The following is a 16,525-nucleotide window of genomic DNA, read 5'->3' on the forward strand; positions in this document are numbered from 1 at the left end:
TTGCAGAGACGGAGAGTGTAGGTATATGTAAGGAGATAACATAGACACAGGCTAATTATTGCTAACTAAAATGCTAGTTAACATTAGTAATTAAACCTAAACAGCTAATGTAAGTCGAAACTGCCTGCGAGCTTCTCCTGTACTATACGGTAATTCCTCTACTGTGCGACAGTAAGTTGCGTGGTTATGACACAATCGTTAATCCTATTTTTACCAAATCGTCTGCTACGGAGCCATAACGTGAGGTACAAGGTAATGGAGCCTTTTATACATTGTCGTGTTTCTTTAGAAATAAACAATGGACAAATAGATTCTTTAAACGCTTCAGATGTAAAGTTATTCACTGTCAAAGTGACGTGAAAATGAATGGGAGTCAATGGAATGCTAACAGGAGGTGATCGTTTTGTAGCATCAAAATGGCGCCATAGGAGGTTCAAGTTCTGAAGCGAAGCTTACCCCCTTGGTTTGTTTATCCTGCTTCCGTTACAATTTTTGCGGGGACCAATCACAAACTGGCTTAAATTCAAACATGGCGGCCACCGAAGCGCAGCAACCCGTTGATGCCGCTGTCGCTGCTACGTCGCCCGGATCGTTGGTCTGATTGGTTGAAGGACTATCCAATTGCGTACAGAGTCATTTGAATTGTGCCCGTTGATCCCGCCCCTTGTGCAGTAGAAGGTACAGAGCAGACTCCCCAGACTAATGTTCAATCTTAAAAGATTGAGCTTGGTCTGGTGATAGCCGGACTACCACAAACCCCTTTTTCAAACATTAGAAAATGGAGGTTAAATATTGGACATTTACAACATCCCTCTCGCTACAGGCGACTTTAAAAAGGTTTCCAGACCGATATAAACACATCATGCAAACAGACCCACCAACCTTCTTCAACTCGTGCTTGTGAAGAGGCTGCTTGTTTACCACTTGGTACCGTACACCAGGTGTGCGTGGGTGTTTAGACGCCAATATTTGCCTTTTTTACTGCTGGTGTTTTTTTTTTTTTTTTTAAAAGAGCATCAGAGGTCTGAACAGCTGCAGGCCCCAGAAATCATTTTGTTTACATGAAGAGACGAGCCAAAAATACTGCAGAAAATCCATTCCAGTAAACATAGAAGCTCTGTTGTTATATCACAATGCTGAGGTGATGTATACCGGCATGTCAGTCACTTGGCACCTACAGAGAGTCCTCAGGAAATAATCCTTCAAAACGTGTCACATTACAAGCTCTATTGTCACATCTTTCTCTTCTTATTCGGAGCGTCTTTGTAAGCCGTGACGGCAGCTAATGTCACGTTAGCTTTGACACATCACATACAGCTACAAACAGACAATGCTGAGCAGGTACAAACCTGAAAAGCAAGTGTTTTTTTTCTTCTTTTTTTTAAGATCTACAGTATTTTACACATTGTGCCCACGCTCTGCTATATATCCTGACTGCAGCTGAAACACTGACCTCTCCTCTGCTTCTGTTTGCTCTCAAAGCCTCTACTGTCGCTGGTGTGCGCGCGCGTTTCTTTGTGTACATTTATCAGTCCGAGTTGGTGTGAGTTGTGCTAACTTCAATTCCAACATTTTCTAAAGTTACAAATACAGTATTTGTGTCAGTGTTGGTTGGATGAAGGAGAGAAATGAGATCTTGTGTAACTAACTCAAGTAATGTTACGCTATATAATATTTAATGTGAGCACATGAATGAAAATGACAATCCCTGCGTTAGCCGTGATATAAATGAATGAAGCTCAACGCTTACCTCTTTAGAAGGAAATTAGTCAACTCGGTGACCTTCTAGGCTCTAAGCTGTCTCCATCTTTTAAATGCATCTCCAATATTTTCCCGTGTTTTACCTCGTCTCTGGTTAGGCAACCTTAGAAAGATGGCGAGTTTTTTTATTAGTGCGGGTGCAATTAATCTATCTCCGTTGATCCCATTTGTTTGTTTGCTTCTTCCATGGCTGTACTACAGCTGTAGCGCTCCAGGTTTGCGTTTTTACAGGAATATCTGGCAAACCAGCCTGGCTGTCAAACTGGGCAGTTGATACCAACACACAGGCCCATACACAAACACACATTCCGTCACGGAACGGAATTTTTTTTTGTTTTCTTAATATCTGATGACACATTGGGGTCATTTTTCTATTAAATACAGTAAATACATGACATACTGTATTGCAACTTTAAAATAAAAGTCTGATTCTGATTTAAGATTAAAGTGCATGCATGAAAGGTGAAAATTTTGATATCCATGTTCTCATCATTTATAGGGACATGAAAGTTGGTGCCTTCGTGTTTACTGTGTGCAATTTGAACATCTGACCGATTATTTATGACTTCATATTTGGGAAAATATAGCTCAGTTTGCAAGTTGTGACGTTTTCAAAAATATGGGAGCCTGTGAAAATGACTTTCTGTACTTTTTTGTCATATTTTATCTAGTTGTCTGCTCGTTTAACGTTCACATGACACTAAAATGCAAAAAAAACAAAACCTAGACTGTATATAAAGAAACTACATCACCATATTTGAGGCAAAATCCATTTTTGTCTAAAGCCTAATGCGTAACCAACTTTATTTATCAAAAGTAGATATGGAAGGAGAAAAAATAAAGATGCTGAAGATGACATTTGCAGGTCAGTGTAATAAGTATAAAAATGCATAATGATGGTGATAGTGGTGGTTTGGTTGTCAGAAATTGCTTGTCTTCCCACTCCCCTTTAAAAAAAAAAAAAAAAAAAGGTAGTGGAAACGAGACTGAGGTGAAAAGTGAAGGACGGCGTGAGGAAGAAGTTGAAGGCGACTGATTTCTCTTCCTGTCTCAAAAGTAGGAAGCAAACAGGAAACACTGCAGTGATAGAAGCTGACCTCAGACAGTGCATGTTTATAGCTGTGTGTGTGCGTGTGTGTGTGTGTGTGTGTGTGTGTGTGTGGTGGAACACGATGTACCCAAATGTTGGCTGAATGAGGATTTGAGGACATAGAGTATTCACAGACATAGAGTTTCAGAAGCACTGAAAATGAATGAAGACCTATTAGAGAGAGAGTCTTCGTGCCTGACTGACCTAGATCTGCTCCATCTATCTCAGTAAAAAAAAATGGCTGTTTATGGTATACCAGATCTGTGCTGCTACTGTGTTAAGAGGCCTCAGACTTTGCATTAAAAGGAAAAGAAATGATTTCTAGCACACACAGCATTAATAATACAAACACTGGATTGGTTTGACCTAAAAAATTGTCAACGCAGGCCTTTCTCAATCAGGTCATGTTCAAGCTATTTTTGAGATCGCTGTGGTTTTAGGTCACATTACTGGGTAAAACAAGGTCGAGACTTCTCTTTCCTCCTGTCTGAACTGTAAATGCTGAGTGTGTCCATGTGGAGGCAAAGGAAGGACGTATATAAATGCTCATGCTGGCATTGTGACAGCCGGCAGCCGCTCGTACCCACTGATTGTTGCTGATCAGCACATTGTCTGCGTGGAACAGGCTGTCTCCACATTAGTTCACGAAACAGTTGATGTCAGCCCGTGTGAGGATGGAAATCAAGTACTATTGATGCCCCAGTGTGAGGCATTTATCTGTTTGCTAAGCCCCGTCCACCTCTGTTAAGCTTTCCGCACCAAAGATAACGGAGGAAGATTTACTCAAAATTCGGCGTCATTTTAGAAACAATGGGTCCTTGATTTTAGAGTTGTAGACAAACAAAGCCACTCATGTCTAGCTTGCAACTGTAGATTTTGACAGTTGAAATGAAAACTGTTGCGGTAGCTTATCTAGATTAAGCTAATGTTTAACTCCATGAGTTGGTTAGAAACTGTACCTAGGTCATGGTGTTGGCTGGGATTGCTGAAGTTTAAACTTTCCTAAACCCAATAAAGAGCAGAACAGAGCTGCCAACATTTGCCTAAACTCTGATAGCATCCAGGACCTGCTCCAACGCAGTGCTCATCGTGAACTTTTTTCAGTCCATCCATCCATCTTCGTCCGCTTATCCGGTGTCGGGTCGCGGGGGGAGCAGCTCCAGCAGGGGACCCCAAACTTCCCTTTCCCGAGCAACATTAACCAGCTCCGACTGGGGATCCCGGGCGTTCCCAGGCCAGGTTGGAGATATAATCCCTCCACCTAGTCCTGGGTCTTCCCGAGGCCTCCTCCCAGCTGGGCGTGCCTGGAACACCTCCCTAGGGGGCGCCCAGGGGCATCCTTACCAGATGCCCGAACCACCTCAACTGGCTCCTTTCGACGCAAAGGAGCAGCGGCTCTCTCCGAGCTCCTCACGGATGACTGAGCTTCTCACCCTATCTCTAAGGGAGACGCCAGCCACCCTCCTGAGGAAACCCATTTCGCCGCTTGTACCCTGGATCTCGTTCTTTCGGTCATGACCCAGCCTTCATGACCATAGGTGAGGGTAGGAACGAAAACTGACCGGTAGATCGAGAGCTTTGCCTTCTGGCTCAGCTCTCTTTTCGTCCAACGGTGCGATAGATTGAATGCAATACCGCACCCGCTGCGCCCGATTCTCCGACCAATCTCCCGCTCCATTGTCCCCTCACTCGCGAACAAAACCCCAAGGTACTTGAACTCCTTCACTTGGGGTAAGGACTCATTCCCTACCTGGAGAAGGCATTCCATCGGTTTCCTGCTGAGAACCATGGCCTCCGATTTAGAGGTGCTGATCCTCATCCCAACCGCTTCACACTCGGTTGCGAACCGATCCAGTGAGTGCTGAAGGTCGCAGGCCGATGATGCCATCAGGACCACATCATCTGCAAAGAGCAGCGATGAGATCCCCAGCCCACCAAACTGCAACCCCTCCCCACCCCGACTACGCCTCGATATCCTGTCCATAAATATTACAAACAGGATTGGTGACAAAGCGCAGCCCTGGCGGAGGCCAACCCTCACCTGAAACGAGTCCGACTTACTACCGAGAACCCGGACACAGCTCTCACTTTGGTCATACAGAGATTGGATGGCCCTGGTAGAGACCCCCTCACCCCATACTCCCGCAGCACCTCCCACAGTATCTCCCGGGGACCCGGTCATACGCCTTCTCCAAATCCACAAAACACATGTAGACCGGTTGGGCATACTCCCAGGCTCCCTCCAGGATCCTTGCGAGAGTGAAGAGCTGGTCCGTTGTTCCACGACCAGGACGGAATCCGCATTGTTCCTCCTCAACCCGAGGTTCGACTATCGGCCGAACCCTCCTTTCCAGCACCTTGGAGTAGACTTTACCAGGGAGGCTGAGAAGTGTGATACCCCTATAATTGGCACACACCCTCTGGTCCCCCTTTTTAAAAAGAGGAACCACCACCCCAGTCTGCCACTCCTTTGGCACCGTCCCAGACTTCCACGCAATGTTGAAGAGGCGTGTCAACCAGGACAACCCCTCCACACCCAGAGCCTTGAGCATTTCTGGACGGATCTCATCAATCCCGGGCTTTGCCACTGTGTAGTTGTTTGACTACATCAGTGACTTCCGCCTGGGAAATCGACGACAATCCCCGTTATCCTCCAGCTCTGCCTCTAACATAGAGGGCGTATTAGTCGGATTCAGGAGTTCCTCAAAGTGCTCCCTCCACCGCCCTATTACCTCCTCAGTGGAGGTCAACAGTGTCCCATCCTTACTGTACACAGCTTGGATGGTTCCCTTCCCCCTCCTGAGGTGGCGAACAGTTTTCCAGAAACACTTTGGTGCCGACCGAAAGTCCTTCTCCATGTCTTCTCCAAACTTCTCCCACACCCGCTGCTTTGCCTCTTTCACGGCAGAGGCTGCAGCCCTTCGGGCCCTTCGGTACCCTGCAACTGCCTCCGGAGTCCTCCGAGATAACATATCCCGGAAGGACTCCTTCTTCAGTCGGACGGCTTCCCTGACCACTGGTGTCCACCACGGTGTTCGTGGGTTACCGCCCCTTGAGGCACCTAAGATCCTAAGACCACAGCTCCTCGCCGCAGCTTCAGCAGGTCTGTCCAGAGTCTTCCCCCACCCCCTGACCCAACTCACCACCAGATGGTGATCGGTTGACAGCTCTGCCCCTCTCTTCACCCGAGTGTCCAAAACATACGGCCTCAGATCAGATGAAACGATTATGAAATCGATCATTGACCTTCGGCCTAGGGTGCTCTGGTACCAGGTACACTTATGAGCATCCCTATGTTCGAACATGGTGTTCGTTATAGACAATCCATGACTAGCACAGAAGTCCAACAACAAACAACCACTCTGGTTTAGATCAGGAGGCCGTTCCTCCCAATCACGCCTCTCAGGTGTCTCCATCATTGCCCACGTGTGCGTTGAAGTCCCCCAGCAGAACAATGGAGTCCCCCACTGGAGCCCCATGCAGGACTCCAGTCAAGGTCTCAAGAAGGCCGAATACTCCGAACTCCTGTTTGGTGCATATGCACAAACAACAGTCAGAGTTTTCCCCACAACCCGCAGGCGTGGGGAGGCGACCCTCTCGTCCACCGGGTAAACTCCAACACAGCGGCGCTCAGCCGGGGCTTGTGAGTATCCCCACACCCGCCCGGCGCCTCACACCCTGGGCAACTCCGGAGAAGAAAAGAGTCCAACCCCTATCCAGGAGTATGGTTCCAGAACCGAGACTGTGCGTGAGGTAAGCCCCACCAGATCTAACCGGTGGCGCTCCACCTCCCGCACCAGTTCCGGCTCCTTCCCCACAGAGAGGTGACGTTCCACGTCCCCAGAGCCAGCGTCTGCCGCCCGGGTCTGGTCCGTCCGAGGCCCCTGACCTTCACTGCCACCCATGTGGCATCGCACCCGACCCCAACGGTTCCTCCCACGGGTGGTGGGCCCATGGGCTGGAGAGATGGGAGCCACGTAGCTTGTTCGGGCTGTGCCCGGCCGGGCTCCGTGGCAAACCCGGCCACCAGGCGCTCGCCGACGAGCCCGCCGTCTGGGCCTGGCTCCAGACGGGGGCCCCGGGCTTCCTCCGGGCAGGGTCACTCCATCTCTACCTTGCTTCTTCATTGGGGTTTTTGAACCATTCTTTGTCTGGCCCCTCACCTGAGACCACTTTGCCTTGGGAGACCCTACCAGGAGCACAAAGCTCCAGACAACACAGCCCTCAGGTTCACAGAGACACACAAACCTCTCCACCACGATAAGGTGATGGTTCACGGTTTTCAGTATAACCTGTAATTAGTTTATACAGTACAATATGTATTTTTGTAAGAGTGACATTGCTACTGGAGTCTCTTTTAACTCGGTTTTTATTATGTGTTAACAGAACATTTCAGTGGCTAAAGTTCTGTGCAACATACCAACTTAATCTCTGTCTATCCTGTAGAACCCAAACTAAAAAAAACAGACAGACATGTTATTCTCTATACTTTACTGTAGACCTATGGCCCATAAAGTCCTTCAAGCGTCCTTCTAAACTGGAACAGTGTTGCATTAACAACCTGCTTAAGAGAAAAGCTCTTTATGTAAACGTCGGACCTGTTGTTGTCTCTCCTGCTGTGTCAGTTCAACAATGGTGTAATAATGACTGTCTGGTTGCACAGACACACATTCCCTGTATGTCCGCCAAAACAAATAGTTCAGATCCTGCTGTCTGTCTAGCTTACCTTTATCTTCATAATTTTGCAGCACATGCCACAAGTAATTAGATATATTCGTCTTGTTCTAAAAATGCACATTTTACGATGTCCAGGCTTATATAGATTCCCCAAGTTGCATGCTATGAACGGGTCCTTGCATCTCCCTGCTAGTCGAGGGTGCTGGCTGGACCTTATAAATCATAACTTAAGTTATCTCAGGACACTTTACAGATAGAGTAGGTCTGGGAACAGCGGCAAGGGAACATTTCTCTTTAAAGGGTAACTACCTATGTTTTTGTGTCTAAGTGACTGATGGGAACAACAATCTTTGACATTGGTCCAGTATTAAGCAAGATCGCTGCAGTCGGCAGCAGCTAAACAAGCTACAATGTAAGTTAATAAGGTAATTATCCACCTTGTATTTACCTTCACAAAAGTGCTCAGATTTATATTCTAATTGGCGGCCGTCTGCCTCGACCGGTTGGGGGAGAGGGAACAAGGGAGAGTGAGACAGAGACAGAGACACAGAAATATGACTCGTAATAATTATAGCAGTGGGTATAATGGAATGACATGATGAACAGTGGTAATTATTTTGTGTGTATTATGCAATTCAGTTCAATTTCAATTCAAATTTATTTGTAGTATCAAAGAGTTATCTCAAGACACTTTACAGATAGAGTAGGTCTAGACCACATTCTATAATTTACAAAGACCCCACAATTCCAGTAACTCCCCAAAGAGCAAGCATTCAGTGTGACAGTGGCGAGGAAAAAAAATCCCTCTCAGGGCGTAGCGGGACGTAGTAGGACGCAGCAGGATGTAGCAGGGCACTGCAGAGCGTAGCAGGTGTAACAGGGCATAGCAGGACTCGAAGCAGGACCACGGCGACAGGCTGCGACCATGATTTAGGGGACACCCTAATCCAAGGAAACATGCTGGGTGAAAAGAAAACATATGGACTCCGGGGAATAAGCTCCCCAGAGCTAGGTTAGTAACAAGTATTTCTGGAACATGGAAGCACACAGATGGAAAGAGAGAGCAGAGAGAAGCTCAGTGTGTCAAAGGAAGTCCCCCAGCAACTAGTCTAAAACTATAACAGCATAATTAAGAGAGACAGGGTAAGGAGAGGAGCCTGGTCAGCCTAGAACTCTCCCCTGCTGGATTGGGCTGTACTGGCCTGTCTCCCTCTACTTTGATTATATCATTGATTATATGGTAGATGAGTCTAACGACTATGAAGAGAAGCAGAGAAGAGAAGGGGTGCCGTGTCTGTAGCTATACACCCTCCCCCGCCGGTCTAGGCGAACGCTGCAACTCCTCACTCCCTAACTGTAAGCTTTATCAAAGAGGAGAGTTTTAAGTTTATTCTTAAATGTGGTGACGGTGCCTGCCCCCCGGACCCAGACTGGGAGCATACATCTAGGTGAAATGTACTGTGAGGGCTACTTTTTTGAAACGTGTAGGGGGCACTATCAAGTATTTGGTTTCATCCAAGCATGAGACCCATAAAATATCAAGACTTAAATGTAAGTAGTCAATATGGTTCAATGAATAAATAGTTTTTTTATTTTTAAAAAAAGGACATTTTTCAAATGACAACTTTTACTTATTTCAGGGGAGTTTTATTTCATAATGCCACTTTTATTTATTTCCCTCTCTTTATTTCCATTTCTTATATTCAAATAAAGGGGGCCTTAGGTTTTGGCCAGGCTCTGGCCCTAATAAGCAGTAAATGTCGTGACATTTATTAATGTCAACACTGCCTGTGCGTGTTGTTTCGTATTCATTACAAATTGCTTTGCAGATACCAAACACACACCAGGAATGCAGCTGTGTTTAAGAAAACCAGTCAAACCAGATTTACATGATAAAGAAACACTTCAGTCAGACAGCTGAGTGAAAATCATTACCAGTGGGGCAGAGTTGAAGTTAACTGATCTGCCTAATAACCACACCACCACGGTTGTAGAGATTTCAGGATGAAAACTTGTCCTGTTGTGACAACTCATAGGGAGCGAGAGAAGGTGCTGAGGCGAGGAAAAGTGGAGGATAAGAGAGGGTCGTAATCCACAATAATCCCCCTCTCTCCCCCAACGGGGCGCCAGTGACAAGCCTCGCTCTCTGTGCTTCCGTCTGCGGTTTGTTTTGAAATTTCAGAGGGCTCTCGCTTGGCTTGGGCACGTGCCTCCAAGAAATGTGACTTTGGGGTGGAGGACAAACAAGGACAGAGACATAATGAAGACCTGCTGCACACTGACCCTGAGCTTCCCACAAAACACTCAATCCCCAATGTCTTTTAATGCCTCACCGTCATTGTTTGTGCAGTTTGTGAATGACAAACGTGAGCAAAAATCTCTTTCTGTGTTGTGCTAATATTCAATAATAGAGAGGATGACAGTAGGAAAAGGGAAGATGAGAAGACACAAGAAGAGATACCAGAGCAAAGGGCTTGACTTTTTAAAAACCTGTTGTTTTCTTACTAAATTAAGTTAAGTTATTTGAACAGTATTGAATCTGAGCGTGTGACAATTAGTGAGTCTTTTTTCGCTAGTTTTACGTTGCATTTTTCATCATTGTGAATTATCGTGTTAAAAAACTGCCAGCTTTTTGTGCCTGGGTGCGTTCGGTTTTAGTGGAGGTGAAGAGAAAACACTTGATGCAGCAAGTTCATGTCAACTACAGTATGTGGGGATCTTCAGAAGGGGCGACTGTGGCTCAGAGCGGTCGACTACCGACTGCGACTCAGGTGGAAGAGCAATCATCTACCAATCGGAAAGTCGGTGGTTCGATCCCTTGCCCCTGCAGTCTGCATGTCGAAGCGTCCTTGGGCAAGACGCTGAACCCCAAATTGCTGAATTGATTACCAATTGATGAGTTGGTAATAAGTGGGAATTTCCACACATGTCGCCAGGGTTTCTGCAAACGACTCACCCTTCGTCTGAATCTTGCGTGTAACGTGCGTGGAAGCAGCTGACTCGAGTTAAAAATCAGCACTGATTGAGTGCACATGTGAGTCTGCGTGTGACATAAAACCAGACAGGCGACTTCCCTGTGTGGATGACTCGGACACCACAGACCACTGAATCCATTGATTAAATGTGTATGTGTGTGTGTGGTATTAAAGGGTTCTCTCAATAAAACTGATTAATATACTGTCTGATTCCCCCAAAGCCTCATCTATCGTTTAGGGGGCAGTAAAATGAAGTGCATATTTGTAAGAGTACTTGTTCGTGTCCTTGGCATCAGTGGAAAACCAGACGGAAGTCAAGGTATAAAAAAAAGAAAAGCATTGATGAGTCCAACTCGCCTGGATCCAGACACCAACATCACAGATTTGTTGAATAGTCGGGTGTTGGCGGCTGTTTCCCATGGTCAGAGAAATTGACCAAGCAACAGCTTCTGCCTCAACTAAAAATGACATTATCTGGACAGATTTGTTACTTCCTACTGACTGATAAGGGCAAAACAAAATACCCCCACCCCCACCTTCCAACAAGAGCTTGTTAACGTATATGTCAACTTTAATTGTGCATTCTTAGAATTTACTGTATCTATGGATGGCTATCTTAGTGACTTCCTTACCTATAGGCCAGTTAGCCTATCATTGGGCTATATCCTCAACGTTCCACTTCCGGGATTTCTCCGGTGCCGCAGGGAATTCCGCCGGATGCATGTATCCTTCCTTCGTGTTGGGATTTTAAACTCGGGTGGATTTATGGAGGACTATGGTTAACTGCTCCTCAGATCTCTGCGGGAGAAACTGAGACAGCTAGCTAGACTATCTGTCCAATCTGAGTTTTCTCTCGCACGACTATTTTGCAGCGGCTCCATGCGGAGCTCAGCACCTCCCATGACAATCGTGATTGGTTTATAGAAATGCCAATAAACCAGAGCATGTTTTTCTCCCATCCCGGAATGCTGTGTGGACTAGCCAGACCCGCCTCCGCTCCGCAGCGTGTGGATGGAGACTATAGCCATCATCATTAATGTTTGTTTTTTAACAAATAGGCTGATTCGTATTTGCTAATAATATGTTGGATTCATCTTAAGACATTTTAATTTTTGAAAAAACTTAAAATGTGCAGCCCCACCCTTGCATTAACTCTGAGGACCCCCTGTTGAGGATCTCTGATTTAGAGGATCTAACCAGCTCTCATCACAGCTGCTGTTTAAAAACTTCAAAGTCAAGGGTTTTTATTTTATTTATCATTTTATTTGATTGTCTGAAAAGATTGTACCAGGTAATATCACCTACTGTGCGTTCAGATGCTTTAGGCTGGATTTTTCCTCCTAACTCAGCAACAAAATATGGTGTTATCGGTGGTGTATTTGGGATTTCACAGTGACGAGAGTGCTGTTAACAGGTTGTCTTTTGTGTGTGTGTGTGTGTGTGTACAAACATGAAGCGTATGTCTGATGCCTGGACACTGGACAGGCTAATCCCCTCATACAGTAGCGTCTCTGGGGGGCCCACAGGAGGTGGGGCCTCTGTGACAGTCTGGACGCTCAGGGTTTAACCAGCAGGCCACCTGCTTTCTCAGCAATAAGGAACAGCACGGAGGGAGGTCCAGTTCAGAGTGTGTAAAGAGGATTTTTTTTAGGGGGGTTGATTTGGGGTCAGAATGGTCTTTGCATGTCTGGAAACCAGAAAACAGAGGTTTCATGCGTATCAGTTTATGTACGTACTTGTGTACTGGTCCAAATGACTTAATTGATGGATCACAGCACATATTGTAAAAAAATTGTCTTCTATATTTGTGCGTCCAAACATCAGCAGTGGCACAAATATATACGAGGTTAATCTGCGTGTGATCCCTCTGCCTTGGAGTACATCCTATCCCCACTGCGGCGTGGTTGAAGACAACACCTTTTGTCAATGGAAGAGGATTTGCGAAAGTGCCATCTGGACTGGAGCTCTGTCTCTACGCAGCGTCTGATCCAGCGAGACAGCCAGTCAGCCAACGCGAGATCAGGATCTAGGATCAGACTGACCTGAGGAGGGGGAGGAGGGTGGGGTGGAGGACAGAGCACGGCAGGTCAAGGCCCTCTAAATAGATAATTAGATCAAAACCTCAATTAATTAGTGTTTTTTTTTAAACCAAAACTCCTTATTGTTCTCAAGTTACATTTTTATCATACCAGGGTTGTAAAAAAAAACATGAAGCTTTTGATTAGAATAGGTTAATATCACATGAAATGGTAATAAAACAATTAGTTAAACTACAAAGAAACCTAGTTTTGATTGCCTGTGTCGAGCTCTCTGGTGTGCAGCCTAGAAAAAGTTGCTAAAAATAGACACACTAAGGCCGCTGTGCCTCGAGGTTAAAATGTGGCCCTGAAAATAAAAGTATCCTTCTTTGTTGGTGTAAAATGTGCATGTATATATGGATTAATCAGTTTTGTTAATTTAACATTTTCGATACGCAGCTGTCATACTTTTGTATGTGAAGAAAGTAGTCAAAATGATTTCAGATAAATCTCTACACCACTATTTTATATTTTATGATTATTAAAACAGGTTAAAATAAAGATATTCTATGATTTAAATGAACAAATTAGTTTGGAATAAAGGATTTCCTTATAGGACCTTTTTTTGTACCTGTGTACATTTTTATTGATATAAAAAGTGTCTGTTTAGAACCTCCTGTTTTATTTAATTGTTTACTGGACCACTCACTTTTGTATGTTTCTTATATATATATATATATATATATATATATATATATATATATATATATATATATATAAAAAACATTAAAAATCCTAAACCATGTTGTAACATTTGTAATGTCTCCTGCTGCTGCACGAATACATTATGACATATTAAGTGGAATATGAAGGTTATAATGTTCAGTTTTATTGACTTTTATTCAATATTAAATCCACCCTTTCGGGGTTGAGATCTCCACTTTTGAACAAAATTCAAAGTTTGAGCATTAAAACTTTTTCTGCAATCTGGCAAATTTTTCTGCAACGTTATGTTTCCAATGTTTGTATTTATGTGAAGCAAATTATAATAGGTTTTTGGGGTGGGTTGCACTGCAGTTTTAAATATGGGGGGTGGGGTGGGGGGTAAATTACGCCATGATTTAAAGTAATCCTATATGAGGAGATTAAAAGGCAGACTCAATATGTATTCATGTGTGTATACATTTGGTATAAGTATGTAATATGGCATATTAATGTATGTTTGCTTGCAAGTAGGCTAATTGTCTCACTTTTCTTTTGTAATACCTAGTTTTGAATGCTATAGTAAAAAACACTTAATGTAATGATCGTCATATGAACAGAATAGGTGGTGTTTTTCCTCACAGTCGCCTATAATTCACTTTGAAACCAGCTTTTAATTAGAGACATCTACATATGTATGAATGCATGAATGCATCATTTTATTATTGTGTCATGCACACAAAAAGTATGCCCAGCCCAAATAGGCTTACAAGACATCATTATAGCAGGGGACCAAATACCAAAATAGCAACATAAATTAAAAATACAAACCTTCTTGTCTTTTTGCCATGCTTTAGAAACAAAAGTCTATTAAATCTAAACAACCACTCCATTTGGTCATCATCAGTACACCAGAACATTTTTAATATAAAACACAGAGGATCGCTGTGTAAGCTAAATACTACATTTTACACACACACACACACACACACACACACACACACACACACACACACAAAAGACCAAACACACGTCGTAATTAAAGCGTTTTCAACTCGGCTTCACATGACGTCGTCCTATATTTCTGCGCGCTCCCGTTTGCGCGTCCTCGCTACCAGCAGTCCCTAATCCATCCATGTCAGGTTCTATGGATGTATAATAATAACGGAAGTTCCACATGCGGTGGGCGGAGCAACCGTAAGATGGCTGTAAGAGGGCTCGGTCATATATAACCAATCAGAGGGCTACATTGACGCAGGCTACGTTTTTATATCATTAGACTTCTGCGCATGTGTAATGAGGTCTAGTGAGGAAGCAGCCGAATGTCTGGGTTAACCATGGATGTTATAATTATTTTATATTAACAGGGTTAACTGGGAGACAATGAGGGATATTTATTAGCTTTAAAATGTTGAGTAGAGAGAAAACCAGCTGTATTTATTTTTATATATTGTGGAATTATATGGTTTATTTCTGGCCAAGCTACATTTTTGCCTTAATTTAATGACTTAAATCCAGATTTTTTTGGATTCTAGAGGGAGAAAAGGTATACATTTATGCCTAAAATTAAAACTTGTATACATATTTCTGAAGAATGCACCAATCGTCTTCTATGAAACCTGTTGGATAAGATCGGTCAGACTTGTACTTAAAACCACGAAAAAATAAACAGTCCAGGTTTTACATTTTTCTTTTTATTTGAGGTGCAACTGTCTAGTGCAATTGTAACGTCACATTTGTGATGGGCTGAGGAACATGCACAAAACATCGACATACTTCTGCTAGGCCTTCCCCCCTTGCCAAGTGTAATTATTGTGTTCAGCGCTCCAGTTGCACAACGAGCAACTCAAAACACTTGGCTGTACAAAAGACAAAAAAAGAAAAAAAAAAAGAAACCATCGTCATTCATGAAAACAAAAAAACAATATCGCACGTCCCCAAGTGGTCAAACAGTCTGGAGAATTTGAGCATTTGAGATAAGCGACGGCAGAGGAGAGTTTGCATACAGTACAATGCCGTGTGTCACTGCAGGAGAGACAGCATCTTAGTGTCGAGGGAAATAATCCTCGTGTTCCCAACCTGAGTAATGACATCACAGGTAGTTTAAAACCTGGCAAAACCATAGATATATATATATACACATATACACATTTATATACACAAATTGAATAAAACAACTAAAAAAGCTTGTATATATGTATCTATGGTTAGAAACCAGGCACTTGAATTGGAAATTTTGAATCTGTACAAAGTTCATTACTGAGAAACAGTCATGTCCTACTTATTTGCCTTTCCATCAATTCTTTTTTTTTTTTTTACAGATCACTAGGACGTTAATCACATCAACGAGAGCGGAAACACGGAAACAAACAAAACCTTTCGTACAAAAACCTTGATTCCCTGCATAAATGTCGAATGCTCCATCCAAGACCAGGGAAGAGGGTGAGTTGAGGGTGGGGGACGGCAATGTGAACCTTGAAGAGAACGGAGTTCGCGAAGCGAACAATGAGGCACAGCTAATATATATATATATATATCTCGTAATCCTTTAACATCAACCCGGAACATCAAGAAGACGTTACCATCGTCTTCAGATAAAGAAAAATGGTAGCTGGGCCGTTTGACTCCCATTCCAGATGGGTCGCACAAAAATATCGTCTGAAAGTGCATGGAACTAAGCACAAAAGGAAATAATAATAATAATAATAATCAAATGTCAAACAAAACTGAAGTGTGTGCAGATGGACAGTGCTGGGCTGAGGTGGGGGGGGGGGCGAAAGATGATGGCACAATTTTTCACAGGTCACACAGCAAGGGATTCGACAGCACTGACAAGAGCGTGCAGCATACTCCCACTCGATTGGCCGGACCCTGCGTTAGCTCCTTCCTCCGCTGGTTGGCTCTGACCAATGGCAGCGGCTGTAAGGGTCGACTGTCCGGTTCCTGTCAGCTCTGTCATTCCGTTCGTCAACACTATGTTGAAGACGACGATGGTCTGAGGCAGGTAATAAAAGCAGATCTGCACACGCGCGCGCGCACACGCACACACACACACACACACACACACACACACACACACACACACACACACACACACACACACACACACACACACACACACGCAATTGCAAAGTCTTTCGGTTCAATTAAATGTGCAACAACAACAAAAATTGTCCTCCGGTTCAGCGGACGTGTGCCCTCCTCGAGACGGTGGCATATGTGTTGATGTTAGAGTCAGTTCACAGTATGGCAAAACTTCTATCTCCTCCTTTTCTTCTTCCTTCCTTTCCCCCTATTTCTCA

Source organism: Perca flavescens, chromosome 24, assembly GCF_004354835.1.
Source record: "Perca flavescens isolate YP-PL-M2 chromosome 24, PFLA_1.0, whole genome shotgun sequence".
Lineage (NCBI taxonomy): Eukaryota > Metazoa > Chordata > Actinopteri > Perciformes > Percidae > Perca > Perca flavescens.